Source organism: Theropithecus gelada, chromosome 20, assembly GCF_003255815.1.
Source record: "Theropithecus gelada isolate Dixy chromosome 20, Tgel_1.0, whole genome shotgun sequence".
In the NCBI taxonomy this organism is placed as follows: domain Eukaryota; kingdom Metazoa; phylum Chordata; class Mammalia; order Primates; family Cercopithecidae; genus Theropithecus; species Theropithecus gelada.
The window spans coordinates 77,258,388-77,283,049 of record NC_037688.1 but is presented as its reverse complement, the minus strand read 5'-3'; the positions used below and the strand labels follow the sequence as shown (position 1 = coordinate 77,283,049).

Here is a 24,662-nt window from a genome sequence, read left to right as displayed (position 1 = left end):
TTGCGTGAGAGGAAATGAAAGCCTGGGGTAGAAGTGGGATCTTTTAATGTTCAAGAAAAATAATTTTTTCAGGGGGTTTCGGTTCCCTGTGTGTGCATAATGTATGTGCTTGCTGTCAGGATTAACTGGGAAACATCAACTGTCTGGTAAGAAGGATAGTGTGGGAGCCCCTTTGCCGTGAGAAAGTCAGAGGGACAAGTCTTGACAAGAAGCTCATGATTTTGGAGGCAAAGGGGGCACGAAGCATACTGTTGGCTGCGTGGTGGTCAGAAAGTGAATTCTTTGCTCTGTGGGGATGTTCTGGGAAACGGCTGTTGACTCTGGTTGATAGACGGGAGTGTGTCAGCCTGACACAGAGCAGCGATGGGAGGTGAGGTGTCCCTGGTCAGAGTGGTGGTTAAGAGTGTGGTTTTGGATCCAGTACCATTTAGTTCCCTTGTCAACCTTTGCTGTTTGATGGATGTTTGTGTCTTTCTGTAATTGACACTCACTTACAGAGCCTCAGTCCTCCTTTAAAATGCACATTGCAGGCCAGGCACAGTGGCTTACACCTGTAATCCCAGCACTCTGGGAGGCCGAAGCAGGCGGATCGCCTGAAGTCAGAAGTTTGAGACCAGCCTGGCCAACATGGTGAAACCCCGTCTCTACTAAAAATACAAAAATTAGCCAGGCATGGTGGCGGGTGCCTGTAATCTCAGCTACTCAGGAGACTGAGGCAGGAGAATCACTTGAACCCAGAGGTGGAGGTTGTAGTGAGCCGATATTGTGCCACTGCGCTCCAGCCTGGGTAACAAGAGTGAAACTCCGTCTCAAGAAAATAATAATAATAATAATAATAATAATAATAATAATAGTAATAATAATGCATCTTGCGGGATTGTGAAGAGGAATACATGAGCCCAGCCAACTGCCCAATTGGTGAGAACTGTAGAAATGTTAGCTGCTCTTAGTGTTTGTACTGAAGGCAATCGTTCACCCACCCATCAATTATTAGCAAAAACTATAAACCAGATATTGCGCTGGTGGAACCAGGTTGACCCCAGATACGTCTAAGCCTTGTTAAGGATGTGTCTCCCATCTGATACCGTCATTCTGCCCACGATGGGAGTCAGATTATTGACTGTATCGATAATGCCATATTGATTTATTTAACCCAACTATGTGCCAGACACTACCCCAAGCACTTTGCAGGAGTTGCTTCAATAAAGAATATGTTTGTCATCTCTTGAGCGCTGTGCCAGGGCTTTGACATGCATGATGTCATTCCATCTTCTAACTACTCTAAAAGGTAGATACATTCACTTTACCCCATTTGGAGTTAAGGAAAGTGAGGCTTGGAATAGTTAAGTGGTTAGGGGCACATGGCTATTGGGAGAGAAAGGCAGGATTTGAACTTCAGGCTGTCTGATTCCAGGTTTTTAACCATGTCATTGAACCGATGCCTATTGATGGATCTCAGGAGAAGGTTCCCACGGCCCCCAGGTGTATATGAATGGCATAAGATACAACTCAAGCTGTTATGAAGGTGACTAAAAATTTCATTGCAAACATTTGAGCCTTTCCTCTCTATGGAGACCACATACGATGTGCTCAATGCCTGTGAGTTTGGGAATTGGTGAGACTGTTTAACTAGAGCAGTCAAGGAGGAATTGAGGTTGGACCTCTGTTATCGCTTAGCCTGGGGATTCCTTATGAGTGACCCTGGTTATCTGTCTTGGATGTTTCTTGAAGTTTTAGGCTCCAAGTCTCCTTTCTTCTTCTTTATTTTTGAGACAGTTTTACTCTTATTGCCCAGGCTGGAGTACAATGGCACTATCGCGGCTCACTGCAACCTCTACCTCCTGGGTTGAAGCGATTCTCCTGCCTCAACCTCCCGAGTAGCTGGGATTACAGGTGCTTGCCACCATGCCAGGCCTTTTTTTTTTTTTTTTTTTTTTTTTTTTTTTTTTGTATTTTTAGTAGAGACACGGTTTCACCATGTTGGCCAGGCTGGTCTTGAACTCCTGACCTCAGGTGATCCACCCACCTCAGCCGCCCAAAGTGCTGGGATTACAGGAGTGAGCCACTGCGCCCAGCTAGTCTCCATTCTTATTTTTGTACTTGCCCGCAGTATGGTCTGTTTGATCTTTTTCAATTTATTTGTTCAGCCGATGCCGCTTCCCTCTTATGTGCTCCCCCGAACACTGCCTGCCTCCTGTGCTTGTCCACCCTGGGAGTGGCTGTGAGATGTTATAAACTCTTGTCCCCCAAGTTGAGCAGTTATATCCAACTTTTAAAAAGTTCGCATACATTTAACATATAACCCAGCCATTCCATTCCTAGGTATCTTTACTTTCAACTTTTACCCTCAAAAACTTTCAAATCTGCAGAAAAGTTGCAGACGTCTACAATGAACACCCTATCTACCCTTCACCAGTTGTCAAACATTTTCTTTCATTGGCTTTTTCTCGTACTGTCTGTCTTCACAGGCTCATACTTTATTGAACCCATTTGAGAGTCAGTAGCAGAAATTACGTTTCACCCTGAACGTTTGATCACATATGGCCTAAGATCAAACACATTCTCTTACATGACCAAAATGTAATGAGCACGCTCAAGAAATTTAATGATAATAAAATACTCCTGGGTGGGCATCGTGGCTCATACTTGTAATTCCAACACTTTGGGAGGCCAAGGCAGGGGGATCGCTTGAGCCCAGGAGTTTGAAATCAGCCTGGGCAACATGGTGAAAACCTGTCTCTACAAAAAAACCCATAAAAATTAGCCAGGCATGGTAGCATGCACCTGTAGTCCTAGCTACTCAGAAGGCTGAGGCAAGAGGATCACCTGAGCCCGGGAGGTTGAGGTTGCAGCGAGTTTGCAGCGAGCTATGATTGTGCCTCTGTACTCCAGCCTGCGTGATAGAATGAGACCCTGTTTCAGAAACAAAAATACTCTTATTTGATACATACTCCATAGACAAATTCCCCAGTTTTTCTGATACTATTCTTTATGGCTTAAAAAAAGAATCCAGTGTCCAAAGATAAAACATTGCATTTAGGTTTCACATTTTAAAAGACTTATTTACTTAGGCTGGGTGTGGTGGTGCATGCCTGTAATCTCAGCACTTTGGGAAGCCGAGGTGGGTGGATCACCTGAGGTCGGGAGTTCAAGATCAGTCTGGCCAACGTGGTGAAACCCCATCTCTAGTAAAAATACAAAAATTAGCCAGGCGTGGTGGCACACGCCTGTAATCCCAGCTATTCAGGAGGTTGAGGCAGGAGAATTGCTTGAGCCCGGGAGGTGGAGGTTGCAGTGAGGCAAGATCGTGCCACTGCGCTCCAGCCTGGGCAACAGAGCCTGACTCCATCTCTTAAAAAAAAAAAAAAAAAAAAAAAAAAAAAAAAAATTAAGATTATTTCAAGGCTGGGTGCGGTGTCTGATGACTGTTATCCCAGCACTTTGGGAGGCCGAGGTGGGTGGATCACGAAGCCGGGAGTTCAAGATCAGCCTGTCCAACATGGTGAAACCCCATCTTTGCTAAAAATATAAAAATTAAACAGGCGTGGTGGTACATGTCTGTAATCCCAGCTATTCAGGAGGCTGAGGCAGGAGAATTGCTTGAGTCCGGAAGGCAGAGGTTGCAGTGAAGCAAGATCATGCCACTGCGCTCCAGCCTGGGCAACAGAGCGACACTCTGTCTGGGGAAAAAAGAAAAAGACTTCTTTACTGTGGAGGCGTTCCCCAGCCCTCCCTTCCTCCTGCGCCCCTCTGTGTGTGTGTGTGTGAGGACACTGACATATTAGAACAGTCCAGTTCAGATATTTGGTGGCATATCCCATTTGCAAATGCAGGATGGATTTATGTGACTGCTGCAGCCTAGTAGATTCAGGGGAGGTCGCTTTGGCAGGAGGACTACATAAGTCCTCCTGGGTGCATCACATCAACAGGTAGATGATGTCACGGGTGGTGTTAAGGGAGACACATTTTAAAGTCACTTTGATGAGAAGAATCACTTCCTGCTTGAAACCTAGGCTGAAAACTAATTTCTCATTGAGGAAAAAAAAGAAAAAAAGAAAAAAACCCTTGCTGTGCCCTGTGAGACACTGCCGAGTGCTCCCCTGGGACGTCTCGGGGGGTACTGTGCGCTTGCTCATGTCTGCTCTCCTGTGGGGTCCACAAGGTGCTGGGATACGGAGATGAACAAGACATGGCCTTTGCTGTCAGAGGGGCTTGCTCTGTCTGGTGGGAGAAGCTTCGGAACAGACCAGCCTAGGGCAGTGTGATAAATGTTGAAACCGAGGGTGTGTGTAAAGCGGGATGAATGGAGGGGCCACTAACTCAGCTGGAGAAGGCTGGGATGACTCACCAGAGGAGGAGACATTTGGAATATTTATAATTCCTTTTCAGAAAGGCTGCTGGGAGGCCAGTCTCCACCAGCCCCTTACCCTGTGAGACTTAGGATCCCCTCCTCCATTTGAGCTCCAGTCTTGGAGTATTTTCCTTGTCCCGTGGAGCCAGGCAGGTGCACTTGCGGGAGCTGTTCCTGGAGGCCTTGGCCGGTGTCTCCTGAGCACGAGGGGGTGAGTCTCTCTGGTCTCTTTGTGTCCAGGTCTCTCTTGCTTGACGAGACCTGTAGGATTGGCTTTTGGATGGACCCTTTTTTTCTCACTCTTGACTGTCTTTCAGCCTCTCCCTGTCCCTCTGGAGTCTGACCCAATATTCCTGAAAGTCACACCAATTTGGATTACAACCCAGACTGCACCACTGATGGGCCATGAGACCTTAGGCAAGTCACTTGGTCTTAACAAGCCCCGGTCTTCTTGTGGATAATGGAGTTATCATTGTGCCTTCCCCAACAGGGCTGCTTGGGGGTTAAATGAGGCAGTGCCCGCAATGTGGGGCCCAGCAGAGAAGGGAATCAATACATTCTAGCTATTAGGATTTTTGTCTTTAATCTCAAGCCGCTTTTCCAGGCCTCGTCCTCTGCACAGAGTGCTCTCTGCCCAGCTCCTTTATTCCAGCCCTGTCTGTGTAGGGCAGCTCTTCTCGTTCTAGAGCATGCCATCTTAGGCGTGGCCCTGCTGATAGGACAAACCTTTGGGCAGCATCATTCATTTGGAAGGTACCAGGGCAGGCTGAAGGGAGTGGGGACCCCACCTGCATCTCAGGGGAGTTTCTGAGAGTCCTGATGGCAGCAGCCACTTGTCACCCCGTGCCAGGCAGCTGTGCAGGGTGTTGGCTTGGTTCCAGTGGCCTTCTTGGAGAGTCTTTTCTGCTCAGCTGAGGGGGCCTGAGGGTGGTTAAGGGTCCTGTGGCTTGGTTTGTGATCAGCAGAGGTCGGAAGGGGTAAGGGGGTGTGTATGTGTATATGAGAGAGAGAGAGGGACAGAGATATAGAGAAGGGGACAGACAGAGAAGAGGGAGAGAGAGAAAGAGAGAAATAAAACAGAATAAAAGAGAAAGAGAGAGGGAGGGATTCAATACTAGGGTCTTGTTAGCTCAGAAGAGGTGTGTGCTTATTGGCTTTGACTATGTTGAACTTTGGAACAATGGAGCTTCCATGAGTTTCCCAAACCTGCATCATTCTGTGCGTTAGTTCAGGCCCCAGCAGGAAACGGCAGGTGGCACACTCAGAGCAGGATAGTTCAAGGAAGGTTTAACAACTGAACACAGGGGTGGCAGGACGCAGGGAATGTGGGCCTGGAGAGGTGAGGAAGGAGCAGTTCGTGGACTCGTGAAGGACATGGGTATGTGCCGTCCCTCTGTCTGCATCGTGAAGCCTGAGGGCAAGGAGGCCTCTTGATGGAAGGTGTCAAGGTCAGTCAATGTCTGGGGGCAGGAGGCACCTTTGCCAGCTCAAGGCCCGGAGCCTGAGGTCAGCTTAAAGTGGATTTTAAAATGGAGACTGGTCAGCTTCCAAGAGAGGTTAATGACATTTTATTAACAGACAGAGACTTCTTCCTTGATGTAATTAGGAAGACTGAAGGAGTTTGGAAGGGGACTGTAGCGGGTTGAGGAGCGTCTCCTCCAAAATAGGTCCAAGTCCTAACACCTGATACCTGTAAATATGACCTTATTTGAAAATACGGTCTTTACAGATATAATAAAGAGTTGCAGGATGAGATGGTCCTGGATTTAGGATAAGCCCTAATCCAATGTCTGGTGTCCTTAAAAGAAGGAAAGAGGCTGGGCGTGATGCCTTATGCTTGTAATCCCAGCCCTTTCGGAGGCTGAGGCAGGTGGATCACCTGAGGATAGGAGTTCGAGACCAACCTGACCAACATGGCAAAACCCCGTATCTACAAAAAATACAAAAATTAGCTAGGCATGGTGGCCTGTGCCTGTAATCTCAGCTACTCAGGAGGTTATGGTATGAGAATTGCTTTAACCCAGAAGGTGGAGGTTGCAGTGAGCCAAGATCATACTACTGCACTCCAGCCCGAGTGACAGAGTGAGACTCTGTCTCAAAAAAAAAAAAAAGGAAAAGGAGAGGTGAGGCACAGACAGGCACAGAGGGGAGGGCCATGTGCAGGTGGATGCAGAGATTGGAGTGATGCACCTACAAGCAAAGGGGTGGCAAGGATTTTTGGCAGCCACCAGGAGCCAGGAGGGAGGCAGGGAACGGATGCTCCCTCAGAGCCTCCAGAGGGCATCAGTCTTGATGACACCTTGATTTTGAACTTCCGGGCTCCAGAACGGTGAGTCAATACATTTCTGTTGTTTTAGGCCACTGCGTTTGTGGTAATTAGTAATGACAGCCCTTGGAGACTCTAGGAACTAACTCACTTCATGACTCAATAATGTTTAATGCTGTGCCCACGTTTCCTTAAGGTCACCTTCTTCAAGTCCCCTTGAGGACAAGTGGTTGCCTGTGCCCTGCCCTGTGCTTTGGGGGAAAGGATAGACTGGATTGTCAGTTTTTTCTAGGACAGGATTTTATCTCTCTGTTGTGTCCCTAGTTTCTGGAATAGTGTCAGGCACAGGTTTGCCATGAAAAACATACTTGTTGAATGAATGAGTGAACACCAAATGGAAATTAATAGTATCAGTCAAAGTTATGATGGGGAATGGTAAACAGTGAGTACTATGAGGTTAATTCAAAGATTGTGGCCTAGAATTCCTTGGAAATCACTAGTCTTATTGAAGAGGAAATTAATTTATTTGATTGCTTTGATGTCTAGCTGACATCATTGTTGTCGTTGTCCTCATCTTTGTTGCCAATAGTAATACTATTGATAATATTTGTAATAACAATGATAGCTAGTGGTCACTGGGTGCTTGCTTTGTTACCTGGCATTAGGCTAATTGCTTACACACATTGTTTCATTGAAGCTTCACAGGTACCCAAGGAAGTAGGTACTATTGCTTATTTCCACCCATTAGATAAGGAGACGGAGGCTTATAGAGTTTAAACTGCTTGCCCGTGACTACACAGTTCAACAGCAGTGGAGTTAGGAGTGGTGCTGCTCTTAACTGGCAAAATGTGAATCTCATGAGCATTTGTTGAGTGCACCACTTGGGCTGGCTGCTCAAGCCCGTCCTTGGGAACTGTACCTCTCACCCGTTGCTACGTGATGTCGCAGTGGGGTTGCCACAGCCATGTCTGTTCTATCGGGGCATGCTCCTTGACTATTGCTGTTTGACTCATGGCTGAGCCAATCAGAGACCTGTAATGGAATATGGACCAATCAGAGACCTCTCCCAGGAATATGGACTTGGAACTGAGAAAAAGAACCACCTGTCGCTCTGGGGTGTAAATGCAGGTGCAGGTGGTTCCTGCATTGTCGGCAAGAGAACCGAACAACCCAGTCTACAGGGAGAGAGAAGACTGAGTCACATGCTCAGATATGAGCTACACAGAGACAAGACTTCCAGATTCGCAGCCTCAAATGCTAATGTGCATAGGAATCACCTGGGATCTTGTGAAAATGTAGACTCTGATTCAGCAGGTCAAGGTAGGGCATGTGATGCTAACCTTGTAACAAGCTCCCAGGTGATGCTGATGCTTCTGGCTCGTTAACCACATCCAAGGCTCTGGTTCCAGCCCAGTCTTAAGGCCTGGCTGTGTCCCTGTCCTTGGAATCCATCAGGACAGGACACATCTGTTCTCTTAGTCAAAATCTCCCCCTTTGCTCAAGACATCACAGGGAATTTCTGTTTCTTACAACCAAGATTTCCAACTACAATATTATTGGTGGGAGCTCTGTGTGGGGATCAGGAACTCACAGTCCTTGTCTCAGAGCATTAAAATCACTTATAAGTGATTATTTCCCTCCAGCAGGTTCTAGAGACTAGGTCATAAGCTTCTTTTGGCCACCCTGTGTGATGCTTATCACTGTGTCCCCTGCACCTAGCATACAGGTGATATTCCAGAAAAGTTTGTTGAATGAAAGAAAGAAAGAACATCACACTGGATTCTAGAGTCCTGAGTGCAAGTCTTGGCTGCAGCAATGACTTTTGGGCTGAAGTTCTTGCCTTATAATTGGTTATTCCATTTGTTGGAGGGATGCTGTTGACGCCATGCCCCATTGCATGTCTCAGCATTGCGTGTCTTTAGTGTTCAGCACCAAGAAAGATTTGTTGGCTTGATCTATTTATCTTTTTTGCTTTGCCCAATAGGAAGCTTACAGTCCAATTTGTAGCTTAGCTTGTCATTGGGTTTGGATTCATGGATCTCATTTTACCTTTTGGTCTTGATTTGTTTTCTTTTCTTTCCTTTTCTTGTCTCTTTTCTTTTCTTCTGTTTCCCTCCCTCCCTCCCTCCCTTCCTTCTTTTCTCTTTTCTTTTCTTTTCCCCTTCCTTCCTTCCTCTTGCCTTGCCTTGCCTTTCCTTCCTTTCCCCCTTCCCCCTTCCCCCTTCCCCCGTTCCATTCCTTTCCTTTCCGTTTTCCTTCCTTCCTTCCTTCCTTCCTTCCTCTTTCCTTTCCTTTCCTTCCTCTTGCCTTTCTTTCCTCTTACCTTTCCTTCCCCTGCCGTTTCTCTCCCCTCCCCTCCCCTCTCCTCTCCTTTCCTTTCCTGATGAAGTTTCACTCTTGTGGCCCAAGCTGTAGTGCAGTGGCATGATCTCAGCTCACTGCAACCTCTGCCTCCTGGGTTCAAGCGATTCTCCTGCCTCAGCCTCCTAAGTAGCTGGGATTACAGGTATGCATCACCATGACCCGCTAATTTTTGTGTTTTCAGTGGAGACGGGATTTCACCATGTTGGCCAGGCTGGTCTCGAACTCCGTACCTCAAGTGATCAGCCCACCTTGGCCTCCCAAAGTGCTAGGATTACGGGCGTGAGCCACCATGCCTGGCCTGGTCTTGACTTATTTCATTATTTATTGTTATTTTTTCTGCTGCTAATTATTTATCTGTGTGTATTTTTTATCTTTTCCTGAAATGCTGTTTGAAATCCTCCATGGAATGAGATGAGATATAAACCACTTAAAAATGATGATTAGGAATACTAATAGTGAGTTTGGAATACATTAAAAATTGCTGGGGGACGTTATTAGTTTCCTAGAGCTGATATGGCAAAGTACCACAGACTGGGTGGCTTAAATGACACAGCTTTATCGTCATATGGTTCAGGAGGCTTAGACTCCGAGATCAAGATGTCGGCAGTGTTGGCTTCACTGGAGGGCTGTGGGGAATCGTCTGTTGCATGTCTTTCTCCTTGCTCCTAGTGGTTTGCTGGCAACCTTTGGCTTGCGCTTCCTTGGGTTGTAGATGCACCACCCTGACCTCTGCCTTCATGTTAGTTCTCCCTGTGTGAGTGTCTGTGTCCAAGCTTCCCCTTTTTATAAGAACATAGTTCTATGGAATTAGGGCCCATTCTGCTCCTGTATGACCTACTGTGAACTTGTTATGTCTGCATATTTTCAAATAAATCACACTCTGAGGTATTAGGGGTTGACTTCAACACATGCATTTAACATTTTAAAAAAATTATTTGTAAATTTAAAAAATGTTGTGGTTACGTAGAGATGCGTATGTGTATGGGATACATGAGATGTTTTGGTATGGGCATGCAGTGTGTAATAATCACATCATGTAAAATCCCCTCCAACATTTATCCTTTGTGTTGCAAACATAAAAATGCACCTGTTATCCCAGCACTTTGGGAGGCCAAGGCAGGTGGATCATCCGAGGTCAGGAGTTTGAGACTAGCCTGACCAACATGGAGAAACCCCATCTCTACTAAAAATACAAAATTAGCTGGGTGTGGTGGCGCATGCCTATAATCCCAGCTACTGGGGAGGCTGAGGCAGGAGAATCACTTGAACCTGGGAGGCAAAGGTTGCGGTGAGCTGAGATCGCGCCATTGCACTCCAGCCTGTGTGACAACAGCGAAACTCCATCTCAAAAAAAAAAAAGGTGCAATTCAATCATAATTGACTATAGTCACCTCGTTGTGTCATCAAATACTGCATCTTATTCGTTCTTTCTATTTGTTTTGATAACCATTAATCCTCCCCACCTCTCCCCCTCACCCCTCCATTAACCTTCCCAGCCTCTGGTAGCCATCCTTCTACTCTCTATTTCCATGAATTCAATTGTTTTGATGTTTAGATCCCAGAAATAAGTGAGAACATGATGTTTATGTTTCTGTGCCTGATTTATTTCACTTAGCATAATGACCTCCAGTTTCATCCACATTTTTGCAAATGTCAATATCTCATTTTTTTTAAGGTGTCATGGTTTCCCATTAGGTATAAGTACCACATTTTCTTGATTTATTCATCTGTTGATGGACACTTAGGTTACTTTCAAATTTTTGGCTATGGGGAACAGTGCTGTACCTAGCATGGGAGTGTGGAAATCTTGATATACTGGTCTCCTTCCTTTGGCATGTATACCCAGCAATGGGATTGCTGGATCATATGGTAGCTTCACTTTTAGTTTTCTGAGGAACCTCCAAACTGTTCTCCTTAGTGGTTTTCTAATTTGCATTCCCACCAGCAGCGTACGTGGGTTCCCTTTTGTCCACATTCTTGCCAGCATTCGTTCATGCCTGTCTTTTGGATAAAAGTGATTTTAAATGGGGTGCGATGATATCTCACTGTAGTTTGGATTTGCATTCTCTGATGATCAGGGATGTTGAGCGCCTTTTCATATGCCTGTTTGTCTTTTGTAGGTCTGCTTTTGAGATATGTCTATTCAAATCTTTTGCCTATTTTTTTGATCAGGTTGTTAGACTTTTTCTGTTGAGTCGTTTGAGCTTCTTTGCTGATCGTTTCCTCTGCTGTGCAGAAGGTTTTTAACTTGATGCGATCCCATTTGTCCATTTTTGCTTTGGTTGCGTTTCATGTGAACTTTGGGGAGTCATAGTTCAGCATATAACAGGGAACTGGAGTTCATGGTTTCCTCTCTGGTCCTCCGCTTTCTCACCCATAAAATGGGGATGCTGAAGTGCATGATCTCTATGGGACTTGCTGATTCTCACATTTAGCATCTCTTGCTGATGTTTTTTCTCTGTCCTCACCTCAGAATGTTTGTTCCAGACCAAAAACAATCCAAAACATAAATTTACATTGAAGGTTAGTAAGACCATCCTCTCATGAGCATTTGCTTGTTCCGAGAACCCTGCAAAGATTGGGTAGTCACTGTCTCACAGAATAAATCACTGTCCTGTTCCTTTGAGGACAGAGACAGTTCTGGATATTGCTCCATAGCCTCCCGACCATCCCACATCTGCAGCCGCCTACTCCATCCATGGACACGCAGGCCTGGGGAGAGCTCTGCCTGGCTAGCTCTTTGTGCTGCTGACATGTTGTGGGAAGGCTGGAGGGTAAGGGATAATTAGAGGATAGGCACCCTCCCAAGATCAGCTCTACAGACTCCAGGGCCCTTCCGCCACGAGAGTATATCAGTGCCAGGCAGCTCTGTCTATTTACTATGTTCTGCTTCTTGAGACTGAATGTGCAAGCTATTTCCTGTGGGAGAAAAGGTGCCGGGCTGGCTGGCTTGCCGGGGGGCTTCCTGTGGGTCACATATACCACCCACCTGCACAGGTACTGGGAGAGAGTGCACCTTCCCGTTATCCCAGTATCAGCTTTGTGCTACCTGGGCTGAGTCTAATGTCCTGAGTGAATTGATACTTTAGGGGAAAGATCTGGATCTGTATCCACACTTCCTCAGTGATGGGGCACAAGTTAGAGTGTTTGGTTGCAAGCAACAGAAGCTGCTGTGACTGACGTGAGGAAGAAGAGGGCTACTTGTAAGGATATAGGGAAACTTGCAGGGTTGAAGGGAAGGCTAGAGGTCTCTACAGCTGCAGAAATGTCAACAGCTGAAACTGTGTTTTCAGGACTACTGATGGATTCAGTGAAAACATACAAAAATTTCTTCCATCTTTGCCTGTTTCCTGCCCAGTTTTGGGGAGAGTACGATTGGCTGATCTTATAGCATGAGCCTATTCTCCCAGCAGCACAAACACATCAAGAGGGAGATCTAGTGGGAGAAGGCTCCAGTGCCCCCGGCTTCTGCAGTGAGGAGGCGTATACCCTGATTGATAACCACACCAAGGCTGCACACGATGGAGGGAGAGACAGTGGCAACTCTACAAATGCAGATAGACAACACAGAGTTCTCACTTGGTATGGAGCACTCTATATTCATGATCTCATTTAATCTCTACAATAATCCTGTGGTTCTATCGTCTTTTCAGTTTACAGACATAAAAGGCAAAGCTGGGATTTGAACCCAAGTTTATCTGGGTCCAGCGCCATTGGTCTTAATGGTGATAGGGTTCTGTCTTCCACTGCTGCCAATTTGCCCAACAAGGTGAAAGGAGGAGCTGGAAACATGGGTATAGTTGCTGTCCAAGGATCCCTGCAGTTCTTGGCCCCAGAAATATGTTAAGAAGTGGGCCCACTGGGTAGTTACCCAGAGGTCTGGGTTATAAGAAGCACTAAAACAGTCCCCGAGATATTATTACTAGAAGGATAACGCTTTTTTTTTGGACCATTTTATTTCTCTTGTAAAAGAATCTCTTAGTGACTGGAAAGAAGAATATGTTGATAAACTACTCAGGGTGTGGCAAGATTTGCTGCATGATTTACAGGGTCCAGTAAAATAATGTGAGGCCCCTTGTTAAAAAGTTAAGAATTTCAAGACAGTGACAGCAGAACATGGAGTGTGGGGCCTCGTGTGACTGCACAGGTTGCAAGCCCATAAAGCTGGCTCTGGGGTTGGAATGAAGGTAAGTGGTTGACGAGCAGTCAACGGACAAAAGCAATCCCAGTTACCTGCCAGGCTCCTCCACTTTGTGCCAAGTTATATTCTTGCTCAGGTCACCCAGCTGTCTCAGGTGAGCCTGCCTGGTTTTGACACACAGGAAGAGAAGTCTGTGTCATAGAGGCTAGTCTCTGGTCCTCTTTACAACATGCTGCTCACGGGCAATGACAAAAATCATCTTAATGTTCTGAGAATGGTTTCGACAGCAGGCAGATAACGCTCTGGTTTTAACGGAGCTAAAAACCACCACCATTAATATCTGAACTGATTTTGAGATATTAATTGTGTCAATTGCGTTGCATCTGTTATGTTTTTGTTTAAATTGTAGGAAGAACATTTAACTTAATATTTAACATGAGATCTATCATCTCAACAAATGTTTAAGTGCATAATACAGTATTGTTATCTACAGGCACAATATTGTGCAACAGATCTCTAGAACTTACTCAACTTGCATCAGTGGAACTTTTTTTCTTTCTTTTTTTTTGAGATGGAGTCTCACTCTATCCCCAGGTTGGAGTGCAGTGGCACGGTCTCGGCTCCCTACAACCTTTGCTTCCTGGGTTCAAGTGATTCCTCTGCCTCAGCTTCCTGAATATCTGGGACTATAGGCGCATGCCACCACACCCCACTAATTTTTGTAATTTTGTATTTTCTTTTATTTTTGAGACAGAGTTTTGCTTTTGTTGCCCAGGCTGGAGTGCAATGGCATGATCTTGTCTCATAGTAACCTCTGCCTGCCGGGTTCAAGCGATTCTCCTGCCTCAGTCTCCTGAGTAGCTGGGATTACAGGCATGCGCCACTACGCCTGGCTAATTTTGTATTTTTGGTAGAGATGGGGTTTCTGCATGTTGGTCAGGCTGGTCTTGAACTTCCGACCTCAGGTGATCCACCCGCCTCGGCCTCCCAAAGTGCTGGGATTACAGGCATGAGCCACTGCGCCCAGCCACATCACTGAAACTTTATACCCATTGAATAGCAACTCCCCACCCTCTCCCCTCAGCCCCTGGCAACCACCATTTTGCTGTTTCTGTGTGTTTGACTGTTTGAGAGTCATCCTGTAAGTGGCATCATATAGCATTTTTCTTTCTGCAACTGGCTTATTTCACTTAGCATAATGCCTCCCCATATTGTCAAATGTGGCAGGATTTCCTTCTTTTTTCAAGCTAAATCATGTTCCACTGTATGAACATACCATGCTTTCCTTATCCATTTATCCATCATTGCACATTTAGGTTGTTTTTATTCCTTGGTTGTTGTGAATAATGCTGTAGTAAACATGGGAGTGCAAATACCTCTTTGAGATCCTGATTTTAATTCTTTTTTTTTTTTTTGAGATGGAGTGTCTCTGTGTCACCTAGAGTGGAGTGCCATAGCGCGATCTTGGCTCACTGCAACCTCCACCTCCTGGGTTCATGCGATTCTCCTGCTTCAGCCTCCCAAGTAGCTGGGACTACAGGCATGTGCCACCGCACCTGGCTAATTTTTTTTTTTTGTGTGTGTGTTTTTAGTAGAGATGGGATTTCACCGTGTTGGCAAGGCTGGTCTCGACCTCCTGGCCTCATGTGATCCACCTTCCTCGGTCTCCCAAAGTGCTAGGATTACAGGCATGAGCCACCGTGTCCGGCCTATTTTGGATAAATATTTGGAAGTATGATTGCTGGATCATATGGTAGTTGTACTTGTAACTTTTTGAGGAAACTGCATACTATTTTCCTTGTTTAATTTCATCCTCCTTCTCTAGCTTCAGCTGCAGGAGGCTTGTTTCATTTTCTCAAAAGTCCCGTGGGCTTCAGGACTTCCAGGCAGACTCTTCTCTCTGGAACCAGCTTTCTTTCTCCCCCTGATTGGGGAAGTTCTCATCCCCAGGTCTCAGTGGACCTGACTTTTCCCAACACCCCAGACGAGGTACGTAGCACCTTGTACTAATGAATCATAACCCTTCTTGCGCACTCTGGAAATTGCTTGTGAAATTATTTGCTTGTCTTTCTCCTACACCCCCATGTCAGTGCCCTTGGGACAGGGACTTTGTGTCTGTCTTATTCACTGTTGTTTTACCAGGGCCAGAAAGGTCAGAGAGATCTCTCCTGACCTGCCTGGGGCTCCCAGCATCTTTCATTTCTCGAGTGCTTGGCTGTTCCTGTCTACTCATTTTTCTGCCAAGGCATTTGCCCCGGTGGATGACCAGTGCTGACCGAGCTCTCCCTTGGAACCACAACTCCCAGTTGGTGTGCTTTGCCGTCTAATCAGATCCTTCATCCAGCGTGTGCAGTCAGTTTCCAAGAGAAGGAAAAAACAACCTAGAGTTAATAGTTACTCCTTCTGTCTCTCAGTGATTCCCCGACTCTGGGTACCAGAAGCAGAAACCAGCAGCCAGTTCTCCTTAATTAGGAAGGTGTCAAAGGAGGTTTTGGGAAAAAAAAAAAGTCAGTATACAGGTTGCCCATCACTTTATTAATTTTTAAGTTTCCTTCACATTTATTTAGGAACAACTTCTCCTAGGAGTTCCAGCCAAGTGCTAAGTTTTAACTTGGATGTGTGCTGGTTTGAGACGTGAATGCACCAATAGTCCCCAGGGGTGCACAGAAGGCGCATAGAGTCCCTGGCTAGGCTTTCTTTCTTCTCTCTCTTGATGACTTAAAAGCTGTTGTGCAGCTGTCACTCATTTTCTAGGAATACAAGCCAGTCGCCGATCGACTTGGCAATACCTAAGAAATATTCTGGTTCCAATTACAGGCTGCCAATGGCAAGTACAGCCTCGGCCAAGAGGAACTTACTTTCTTGGTTCCCGACGCAAGGGATCTGGCAATAGGGACATCCTTCTATGTTTGTAGAAAAGATTTTTCTCTTCGTGGTGATAGTTACTCCATTCTCTATCGAAAAATTTCTCCCTAATGAATTTTTTGCCTTCTGCTTTTTGGAGCCCATTCCTTTATGCCAAGCACTTGTGCTCTGCAGGCATCTCTGGAAACGTTGGGTACCTGCTTCTCTTGAGGAAGCTCCAACTAGTGAACAGAACAAGGGTTGAGCTGGTTCTGTGGCAGACTCCTCATCACATCCCTGTAATGCAGGTGCTGCTTTAAAGACGGGGAAATGGGGGACCAGCAATGCGGCTTGGCTCGATGACACAATTAGTAAGGGCAGAGTTGGGATTTGAACCCCATCTGTGAAACGCCCTTGCTTGGGCTCCTTCCATGATGTCATGCTGGACAGTAGGGTCGCCTCAGAAGCTGAAAGGGTGCTGAGGAGGAGGAGGCCTTATCTAGGTTGCAGTAGTTTGGGTTCTTCAAGAAGCAGACTCCGAGACATGGATTTGAATGCAAGAGATTTATTTGAGGTGATCCCACAGGGAGGGAGTGGAAAAGAGATGAAGGGTCTTTCAATGAGCTACTTACTGCTGTGGGCAGCTGGCACCGAGGCCTGCCGGTGGACTCCAGAGGTTGGCCCAGAACATCCCTAAGTACCGCTTCCCGGAGCTCTGCCTGTTCCCATTTCCCACTGGTTGAGGGTCGTTCGGGAGGTGTCACACTGAATGCACAAAATTTAATGTTGATCAACTTGGAGCATAGATTCTCTTGAAAAATGAGCAAACACTTATGCAGCCACACGTCCCCTCTATGTCACACACCGCCCAACACATAAAGTCTAAAGATCCTGGCAGTAAGAAAAGTGGTACTGCCCAGGCACAGACAGTGGCTCACACCTGTAATCCCAGCACTTTGGGAGGCCGAGTTGGGAGGATCTCGTGAGGCCAGGAGTTTGAAACCAGCCTGGTCAACCTGGTGAAACCCCTGTCTCTACTAAAAATACAAAAATTAGCTGGGCACGGTGCCGCGTACCTGTAGTCCCAGCTAGTTGGGAGGCTGAGGCAGGAGAATCGCTTGAACCTAGGAGGTGGAGGTTGCAGTGAGCCAAGATAGTGCCACCGCACTCCAGCCTGGGTGACAGAGTGAGATCCTGTCTTAATAAATAAGTAAATAAAAATAAAAAGAGCTTTCCCTGGTGTGATTCCATCCTGCATGGCTGTTCTCTTGAGCAGTGGTCATTTATCTCTGTCCGCCTTCTCTCCCACCTAAGTGCATGCTGCCACCCAATGGAAGATTCGGTGGTCATGGCCATGAGCCCCCTGAGGCCCTAGAACTATCTTTTCAGTTGTGAACTCAAGGCTGACAAAGGTTATCACTTCAGGGTGGATAATGATGAAAAAGAGTACCAGTTATCTTTAAGAATGGTCGGTTTAGGGGCTGGGGCAAAGGATGAATTGCACGTTGTTGAAGCAGAGGCAATGAATTATGAAGGCAGTCCAATTAAAGTAATACTGGCAACTTTGTAAATGCCTGTACAGCCAATGGGGGCTTTGAAATCATGCTACCGGTGATCTTACAGTTGAAGTGCGGTTCAGGGCCAGTGCATGCTCGTGGACAGCACTTTGTAGCTATGGAGGAAGATGCAGAGTCACAAGATGAAGACAAGGATGTGAAACCAACTCTTAAGTATATCTGGAAAACAGGCTGCCCCTGGAAGTGGTAGCAAGGTTCCACAGAAAAAAGTAAAACTTGCTGCCGACGAAGATGATGCTAGTCATGATGATGAAGATGATGATGATGAAGATGATGATGATTTTGATGATGATGATGATGATGGTTTTGATAATGAGGAAACTGAAGAAAAAGCACCAATGAAGAAATCTATATGAGACACTCCAGCCAAAAATGCACACAAGTCATATCAGAATGGAAAAGACTCAAAACCATCAACAACACCAAGATCAAAAGGACAAGAATCCTTCAAAAACCAGGAAAAACCTCCTAAAACACCAAAAGGACCTAGTTCTGTAGAAGATGTTAGAGCAAAAATGCAAGGAAATATAGAAAAAGGTGGTTTTCTTCCCAAAGTGGAAGCCAAGTTCATCAATTATGTGAAGAATTGCTTCCAGATGACTGACCAGGAGGCTATTCCCGACCTCTGGCAGTCTCTTTAAGAAAAATTTGTTAAAAATTTTCCATCTATTTCATTTCTGTAACAGTTGATATCTGGCTGTCCTTTTTATAATGCAGAGATAAATTTTCCTATCATGTTTGATAAATGTTGTCCAGGTTTCATTGCCAAGAATGTGTTGTCCAAAATGCCTGTTTAGTTGTTAAGGATGGAACTTCACCCTTTGCTTGCTTTTAAGTATGAATGGAATGTTATGATAAGACATAGTAGTAGCAGTGGTCAGACATGGAAATGATGGAGAGACAAAAATACACATGTGAAATAAAACTCTGTTTTAATAAAGTAGCACAGTTTCTGTTGACTTAATACAGAAAAACAAAGGTGGTGCTGACATAAGGTGATTTTGTAAAATTTATTTTGCATGTCAGAAATGCATTTTAATTTTTATTTGAAAACTTAAATTTTTAGACAAATGATTTTGTGTATAAATTTGATCTAGTTTTTATGCAGAATACAACGATTTCCCTCATTAATCTTTCATGTGAAGGGAGTTACAAGCCTAAAGGAAGGCACTTTCTGCACACAAGTGGGTATCTTATGTGTGCAGTATTAGAAACCAGTGGTGCGGTTGCTCACTCTGCAACTCCTGACCTGCCCATAACACAGGCTGAGCAGATTCCCATGGCTGGAGGAAACTCCTAGGTGCAGAGACACAGGTGCTTAAATAAGGGACCCATTGATGTGGGAGGGAACTGTCTCTCCAAGCTGCAGGTGACAGCCGAGTTGGCTGGAGGGGATATGGGCTCCCACTGTATCTGCCACATGGGTAACGGGGAAGGAGGAGCCCAGAGTGGCGCCATTACTGTCTTTGGATTGTTATGTTCTTACAAACCCTTCCCGTGGAGACTGTTAACTTCATTATCTTATCGGTACTGGGCGTAACAGCAGTTCTAGCTAACATTTATTAAATGCCTGCTCTGTGCCACGAATCGTGCTCAGTACTTTATATACATGATCTCACTTAATCCTCATAACTGCCCTAAGAAGTAGAGGCCATTATAATCTTGATATTAAAAATGAGACAGGGCACAAGGAGGGGAGATGCCTTGCTCACGGTTCCACATCCAGAAAGTAGCACAGTAGACTCTTAAACCTGAGTCTGTCTGTCTGTTTGCTGGAGTTAACCTCCAGCAAGAGGAGGGTTCTGTATTTGCTGTTTGAATGGCAGGACTCTGGACGTTGAGAAGATCCACACCTTAGGCACTTGACCTTGGGTTGTGAGGAGTTTCCCGTTCCTTATTCCAATGAGACATTATGGGTTCCACGGGGGTTCTTTTCAAGTAGCAAGGTAGCCATAGTTGGAGAGACCCACATGAGCTTTAACCAGTCACAAATCAGTTCAGGCCATTAGATTTGTCATAAACGTATGATGAATGGTAATTCCCTGATCTCATATCCAACCTCTGGGAGCTATCTGTTTGAATGATGTCAATGCATAATGTTTGAAGCTGCTCATGTGATTATCTTGAATCATTGGAGAAGCATGAGGCTTGAACAGATTTCATAATAACTTTTTTTACGCTTGCGACTGCATTTTCATCTCTCAGTTTTGTTCCTGTACGATGAAAAGCTCCCAGTTCTTTTTCCTGGGCTACTGCAATGTTAATGCTGATTAGAATTGCTCTGCAACGTTGGGGCACCTAACCGATGTGGGTTTTCGTCTCCCGCCCTCCCACTTCCTTGTTTTTCTTGAGTAAAGAATAATAAGGAAAATAGCCTACCTTTACAGCAAGGGAAAATAACATCTATTTAGAGGAACTTGAGATGAAAGTATGTTTCCTTCATATTGGGTAATCTAATTCTGCAACTCTTGCTTAGATTTTATTTCCAATGATTTAACAAGCTGCAGTACATGGTTTCTTAAAACTGTTGCTGTTATGCACATTTCCAAGCTCTTTAAGAAACAAAAGCTCAAAGGCCATCCTTTAAAAAAATTCTGGCTTTTCAGGGGGCAGGAAGGGCTGGCCTTTAGTGACATGGTTTCATGGTGACCTCTCTGTGCAGGGGGCCTCAGCGTTGATTTTTTTCCCTTTAACTCTAACCCAGGGTCTTCTGGGGTCTCCTTGTTTATTCTGAGGCCTTCAAGCATGGCTGGCTGTTGTCGAGAGAGGCCCCCCTCTGGCAGTGCATCGCGCTTTTTATGTGATATGAGTTAGGAGGTTTCTGTGGGTCTCTCTCCTCAATTCTTATATTCTAACTTTAGCTCATGCTCTTGGCATTATTTTCAAAAGCATTGAAGAAATGAAGACCACAGCGGTTTTGTTTGTTTGTTTTGAGACGAGTCTTTCTCTGTTGCCCAGGCTGGAGTACAATGGCACCATCTTGGCTCACTGCAGCCTCTGCCCCCGGCTTCAAACAGTTCTCCTGTCTCAGCCTCCCAAGTAGCTGGGATTACAGGCATGTGCCACCATGCCTGGCTCATTTTTGTATTTTTAGTAGAGACTGGGTTTTACCATGTTGGCCGGGCTGGCCTTGAACTCCTGACCTCAAGTGATCTACTCACCTTCATCTCCCAAAGTGCTGGCATTACAGGCACGAGCCACTGCGCCTGTCCCACAGTCTGTTAAAATGTAAAATGAGCAACATTTCTACCTGTCCCCTAGCCATCTTCATCCTCATGACGTCTCTAAGGCCCTTGGAATAGCCGGAGACCAGCACTGACAGATGCAGAATTCTCCCAGTCGCTGGCATTTGCAGAGGACCTGCTCAGTGTCAGGCACTGTGCTTCGATGCTTTCAGGCATCACCTCATTTAATGCTGAGGACATTCTTTGTGGTACATGCTGTGTTCCTCCCACTTTACAGTGGGGAAGCAGGCATGGGAGAGCTCAGCACCATGCTCCACGTGCTCCTGAGCACCGACTGAGTTGCCTCCTCTGCGCTGCTGGGTGAACCTGCTTCTGGGCCATTTATAAACACTAAACATATTTCCAAAGCACACCTGCTTTCAAAGGTGGGTCTCAGTCAGGATCCTTTGTGTGGCTGAAGCCACCTTTTCCCTTCCCGTATAACTCACCTGCCCTACTCATTAGGAATGCAGGCCCTGCTTCTAGATGCTGTCTTTTAAAATAATGAAATATATTAGGTTGGTGCAAAAGTAATTGTGGTTTTGCCATTACTTTTAGTGACAAAAACCCCAATTACTTTTGCACCAACCTATAGATGGCTGAGAATGTTAGGAAAACACAGCATGATGGGGTCGTGGGGAGGGATGATTTAAGAGTGGTTTCCGCCGGGCGCGGTGGCTCAAGCCTGTAATCCCAGCACTTTGGGAGGCCGAGACGGGCGGATCACGAGGTCAGCAGATCGAGACCATCCTGGCTAACCCAGTGAAACCCCGTCTCCACTAAAAAATACAAAAAACTAGCCAGGCGAGGTGGCGGGCGCCTGTAGTCCCAGCTACTCGGGAGGCTGAGGCAGGAGAATGGTGTAAACCTGGGACGCGGAGCTTACAGTGAGCTGAGATCTGGCCACTGCACTCCAGCCTGGGCGACAGAGCGAGACTCCGTCTCAAAAAAAAAAAAAAAAAAAGAGTGGTTTCCTGCCAGTACTGCCCTGGATGGAGACGAAGTTCCTCCTCTGAGGTTCCTTGTCTGCGTCCATTCCATTTATTGAGTACCTACTACGTGCTGGGCACCATTCTCCATGACAGAATGCATCAGGGAACAAACTGGACAGAAATACCTGCTCTTGTGCATGTTCAGTCTCTTTTTGGAGTTGCAAAGCTTACTCCTGCCTACTCTGGAAACTTCTCTCCTAACACCCCACAGGCTTCTGTTCTGCAGGACCCAATGATGGGCCAGCTGTGTTCTTGGCATTGAAAGCACAGCAGACTTACACCAGACGAGCCCCCAAGCATGAGATCTAGGCGGCATCTCCATGAGTTTTGTGTTCTCTTCCCTTTAGACCTTCAGCTGTTTGACTTCCTCCCTGGTGCCAGATGCTATGAGCTGTGGATGCTACGAACCAGGATAGGACACTGTCTAGGGCAAAGATAGTTAATTGTTCCCCTGATCCAGCCTCCTCCTCTTTTTGTTTTTTGGCTTTTTAAAATATTATTATTATTTTATGTCAGACAGGGTCTCACTCTGTCACCCAGAATGGAATGCAGCAGTGTCATCTCAGCTCAGCGTAGCCTCTAATTCCTGGTCTGGAGTGATCCTCCTGCCTCATCCTCCTACGTAGCTGGGGTCACAGGTATGTGCTACTTCACCCAGCTATTTTTTTTTTTTTTTTTTTTTTTTATGTTTTGTAGAGACAGTCTCTGTGGTGCCCAGGCTCATCTTGAATACCTAGACTCTAATGATTCTCCCACCTTGGCCTCCCAGAGTGCTGGGATTATAGGTGTGAGCCACCGCATCCGGCCTCTTCCTTTCCTCATTGTCAGCAGTTCCACCCACCATCCCCCAATTTTTAGCAGGCACATGACTCCCCAGGATCAAGACTATGTGTCCCTGTTGTTATGAACTGAGTGATGTCCACTTCCCAAATTCACACGTTGAAGCCCTAACCCCCAGGACCGCAGGATTTTTTTTTTTTTTTTTTTTTTTTAGACGGAATGTTGCTCTTTCGCCAGGCTGGAGAGTGGCGGTGTGATCTTAGTTCACTGCAACTTCTGCCTCCCAGGTTCAAGCGATTCTCCTGCCTCAGCCTCCCGAGTAGCTGGGACTGCAGGTGTGCCACCACGCCTGGCTAATTTTTGTAGTTTTAGTAGAGATGGGGTTTTGCCGTATTGGTCAGGCTGATCTTGAACTCGTGACCTCAGGTGATCTGTCCACCTTGGCCTCCCAAAGTATTGGGATTACAAGCGTGAGCCAGCATGCCCAGCCAGAATGTGGTTTTAAAGAGGGCGTTAGGTTAAAATGAGTCCCTTAAGAGGGGACTGTGCAATCTGACTGGTGTTCTGATAAGAAGGGAAGATGGGGTGCACAGAGCGATGCCAGGGGTGCTGGAGAACAGAGGGAAGACCCTGTGAGGATACAGGGAGAAGATGGGTACCTGCAAGTCCAGGAGAGGCCTCAGGAGAAACCCATCCTGCCAACACTTTGATCTTGGACTTCCAGCCTCCAGGACGGTGCAACACAAATCTCTATTGCTTAAGCCACCCCACCTGTGACATTTGGTTATGGCAGCCCTAGCAGACTGCTGTATCTGCCTCCCTTGTAGCGAGTGCTTATGAGCTAAATCCTCGTCTGGGACGTGTGAGCTGGTGATGTGTACATTTCTGAGCGGTGCAGGGGCAATTCATGCACTTCTCCTTTTCCCACATTTTGAGGGAATGAAGGCTGGTAATGAGCCCTGCTGGATGTGTGGTGAGGGTGGCCGGGGTTTCCAGAGATGGTCCCTGGGCCCTGGGACACCTTGGCCCTGGGCTGCAGATACCCATGCTCCCACCTGAGGGAGAGAGAAACTTCTCCTGTGTTTAATCCATGGTTACTTGGCCTCTGCAACGCCCTTCCGAGTAAACTGGAGGTTTGTGACTAGCAGTCTTTCCTTCCTACCTTCAACCCAGCAGTGTGGCTTTTTTTTTCACGCCACGTTTTAATGGTTGAAGTGGCCCAGAGAGCTGTCCTCATAAGTGGGGGAAACCTCTTTTAAGATGCTTATGATTTTTTTTTTTTTTTTGAGATGGAGTCTCACTCTGTCGCCCAGGCTGGAGTGCAGTGGCCGGATCTCAGCTCACTGCAAGCTCCGCCTCCCGGGTTGATGTTATTCTCCTGCCTCAGCCTCCCGAGTAGCTGGGACTACAGGCGCCCACCACCTCGCCCGGCTAGTTTTTTTTTTTTGGTATTTTTTAGTAGAGACGGGGTTTCACTGCGTTAGCCAGGATGGTCTCGATCTCCTGACCTCGTGATCCGCCCGTCTCGGCCTCCCAAAGTGCTGGGATTACAGGCTTGAGCCACCGCGCCCAGCCAAGATGCTTATGATTTTGTGAGAGCAAAAGGAAAGATATCCATGCCAGCTTCGTCTATTTCCTCTGCAGGCCAGTGGGTCTGACAAGCCCTAAGATGAAGGATCGTGAAGGCATTCTTGAACTGCCTTTGAAGGGAGGTTAGGCCAAGATCTTATGCCTTAGGCAGGAGGCAGCCGAGGCCGGCTGGGATGATGTTCTGTCTCGGAAGGGTTTCGTGGGTCCACTGCAACAAATTGCAGAACCTGATCTCAATCTTCCCGGAGTCCATCCACATGGGTGAACCCAGTGAAGTCCTCTTCATTACCTGTCCCCTTGTTCCTACATAAAGATGGTGGTGGGAGTGAGGTCTGTGTATTGGGTGTGTGAATAGAACAGAGAAGATGGAAATGACTCAGTCTCAAATATGTACAATTTTTATTTGATCGTTAAAAATAAATAAGTATGTTCTTCCATTTGTTTGTGTCCTCTTTTATTTCACTGAGCAGTGGTTTGTAGTTCTCCTTGAAGAGGTCCTTTACATCCCTTGTAAGTTGGATTCCTAGGTATTT

At 46.2% G+C, this 24,662-nt stretch overlaps 2 pseudogenes; both read left to right on the top strand.

The window, feature by feature from the left end:
• LOC112614342 overlaps positions 1-24,662 on the top strand; it is a 375,669-nt pseudogene that overhangs the window by 111,667 nt on the left and 239,340 nt on the right.
• LOC112614343 lies at positions 17,297-18,184 on the top strand (annotated as a pseudogene).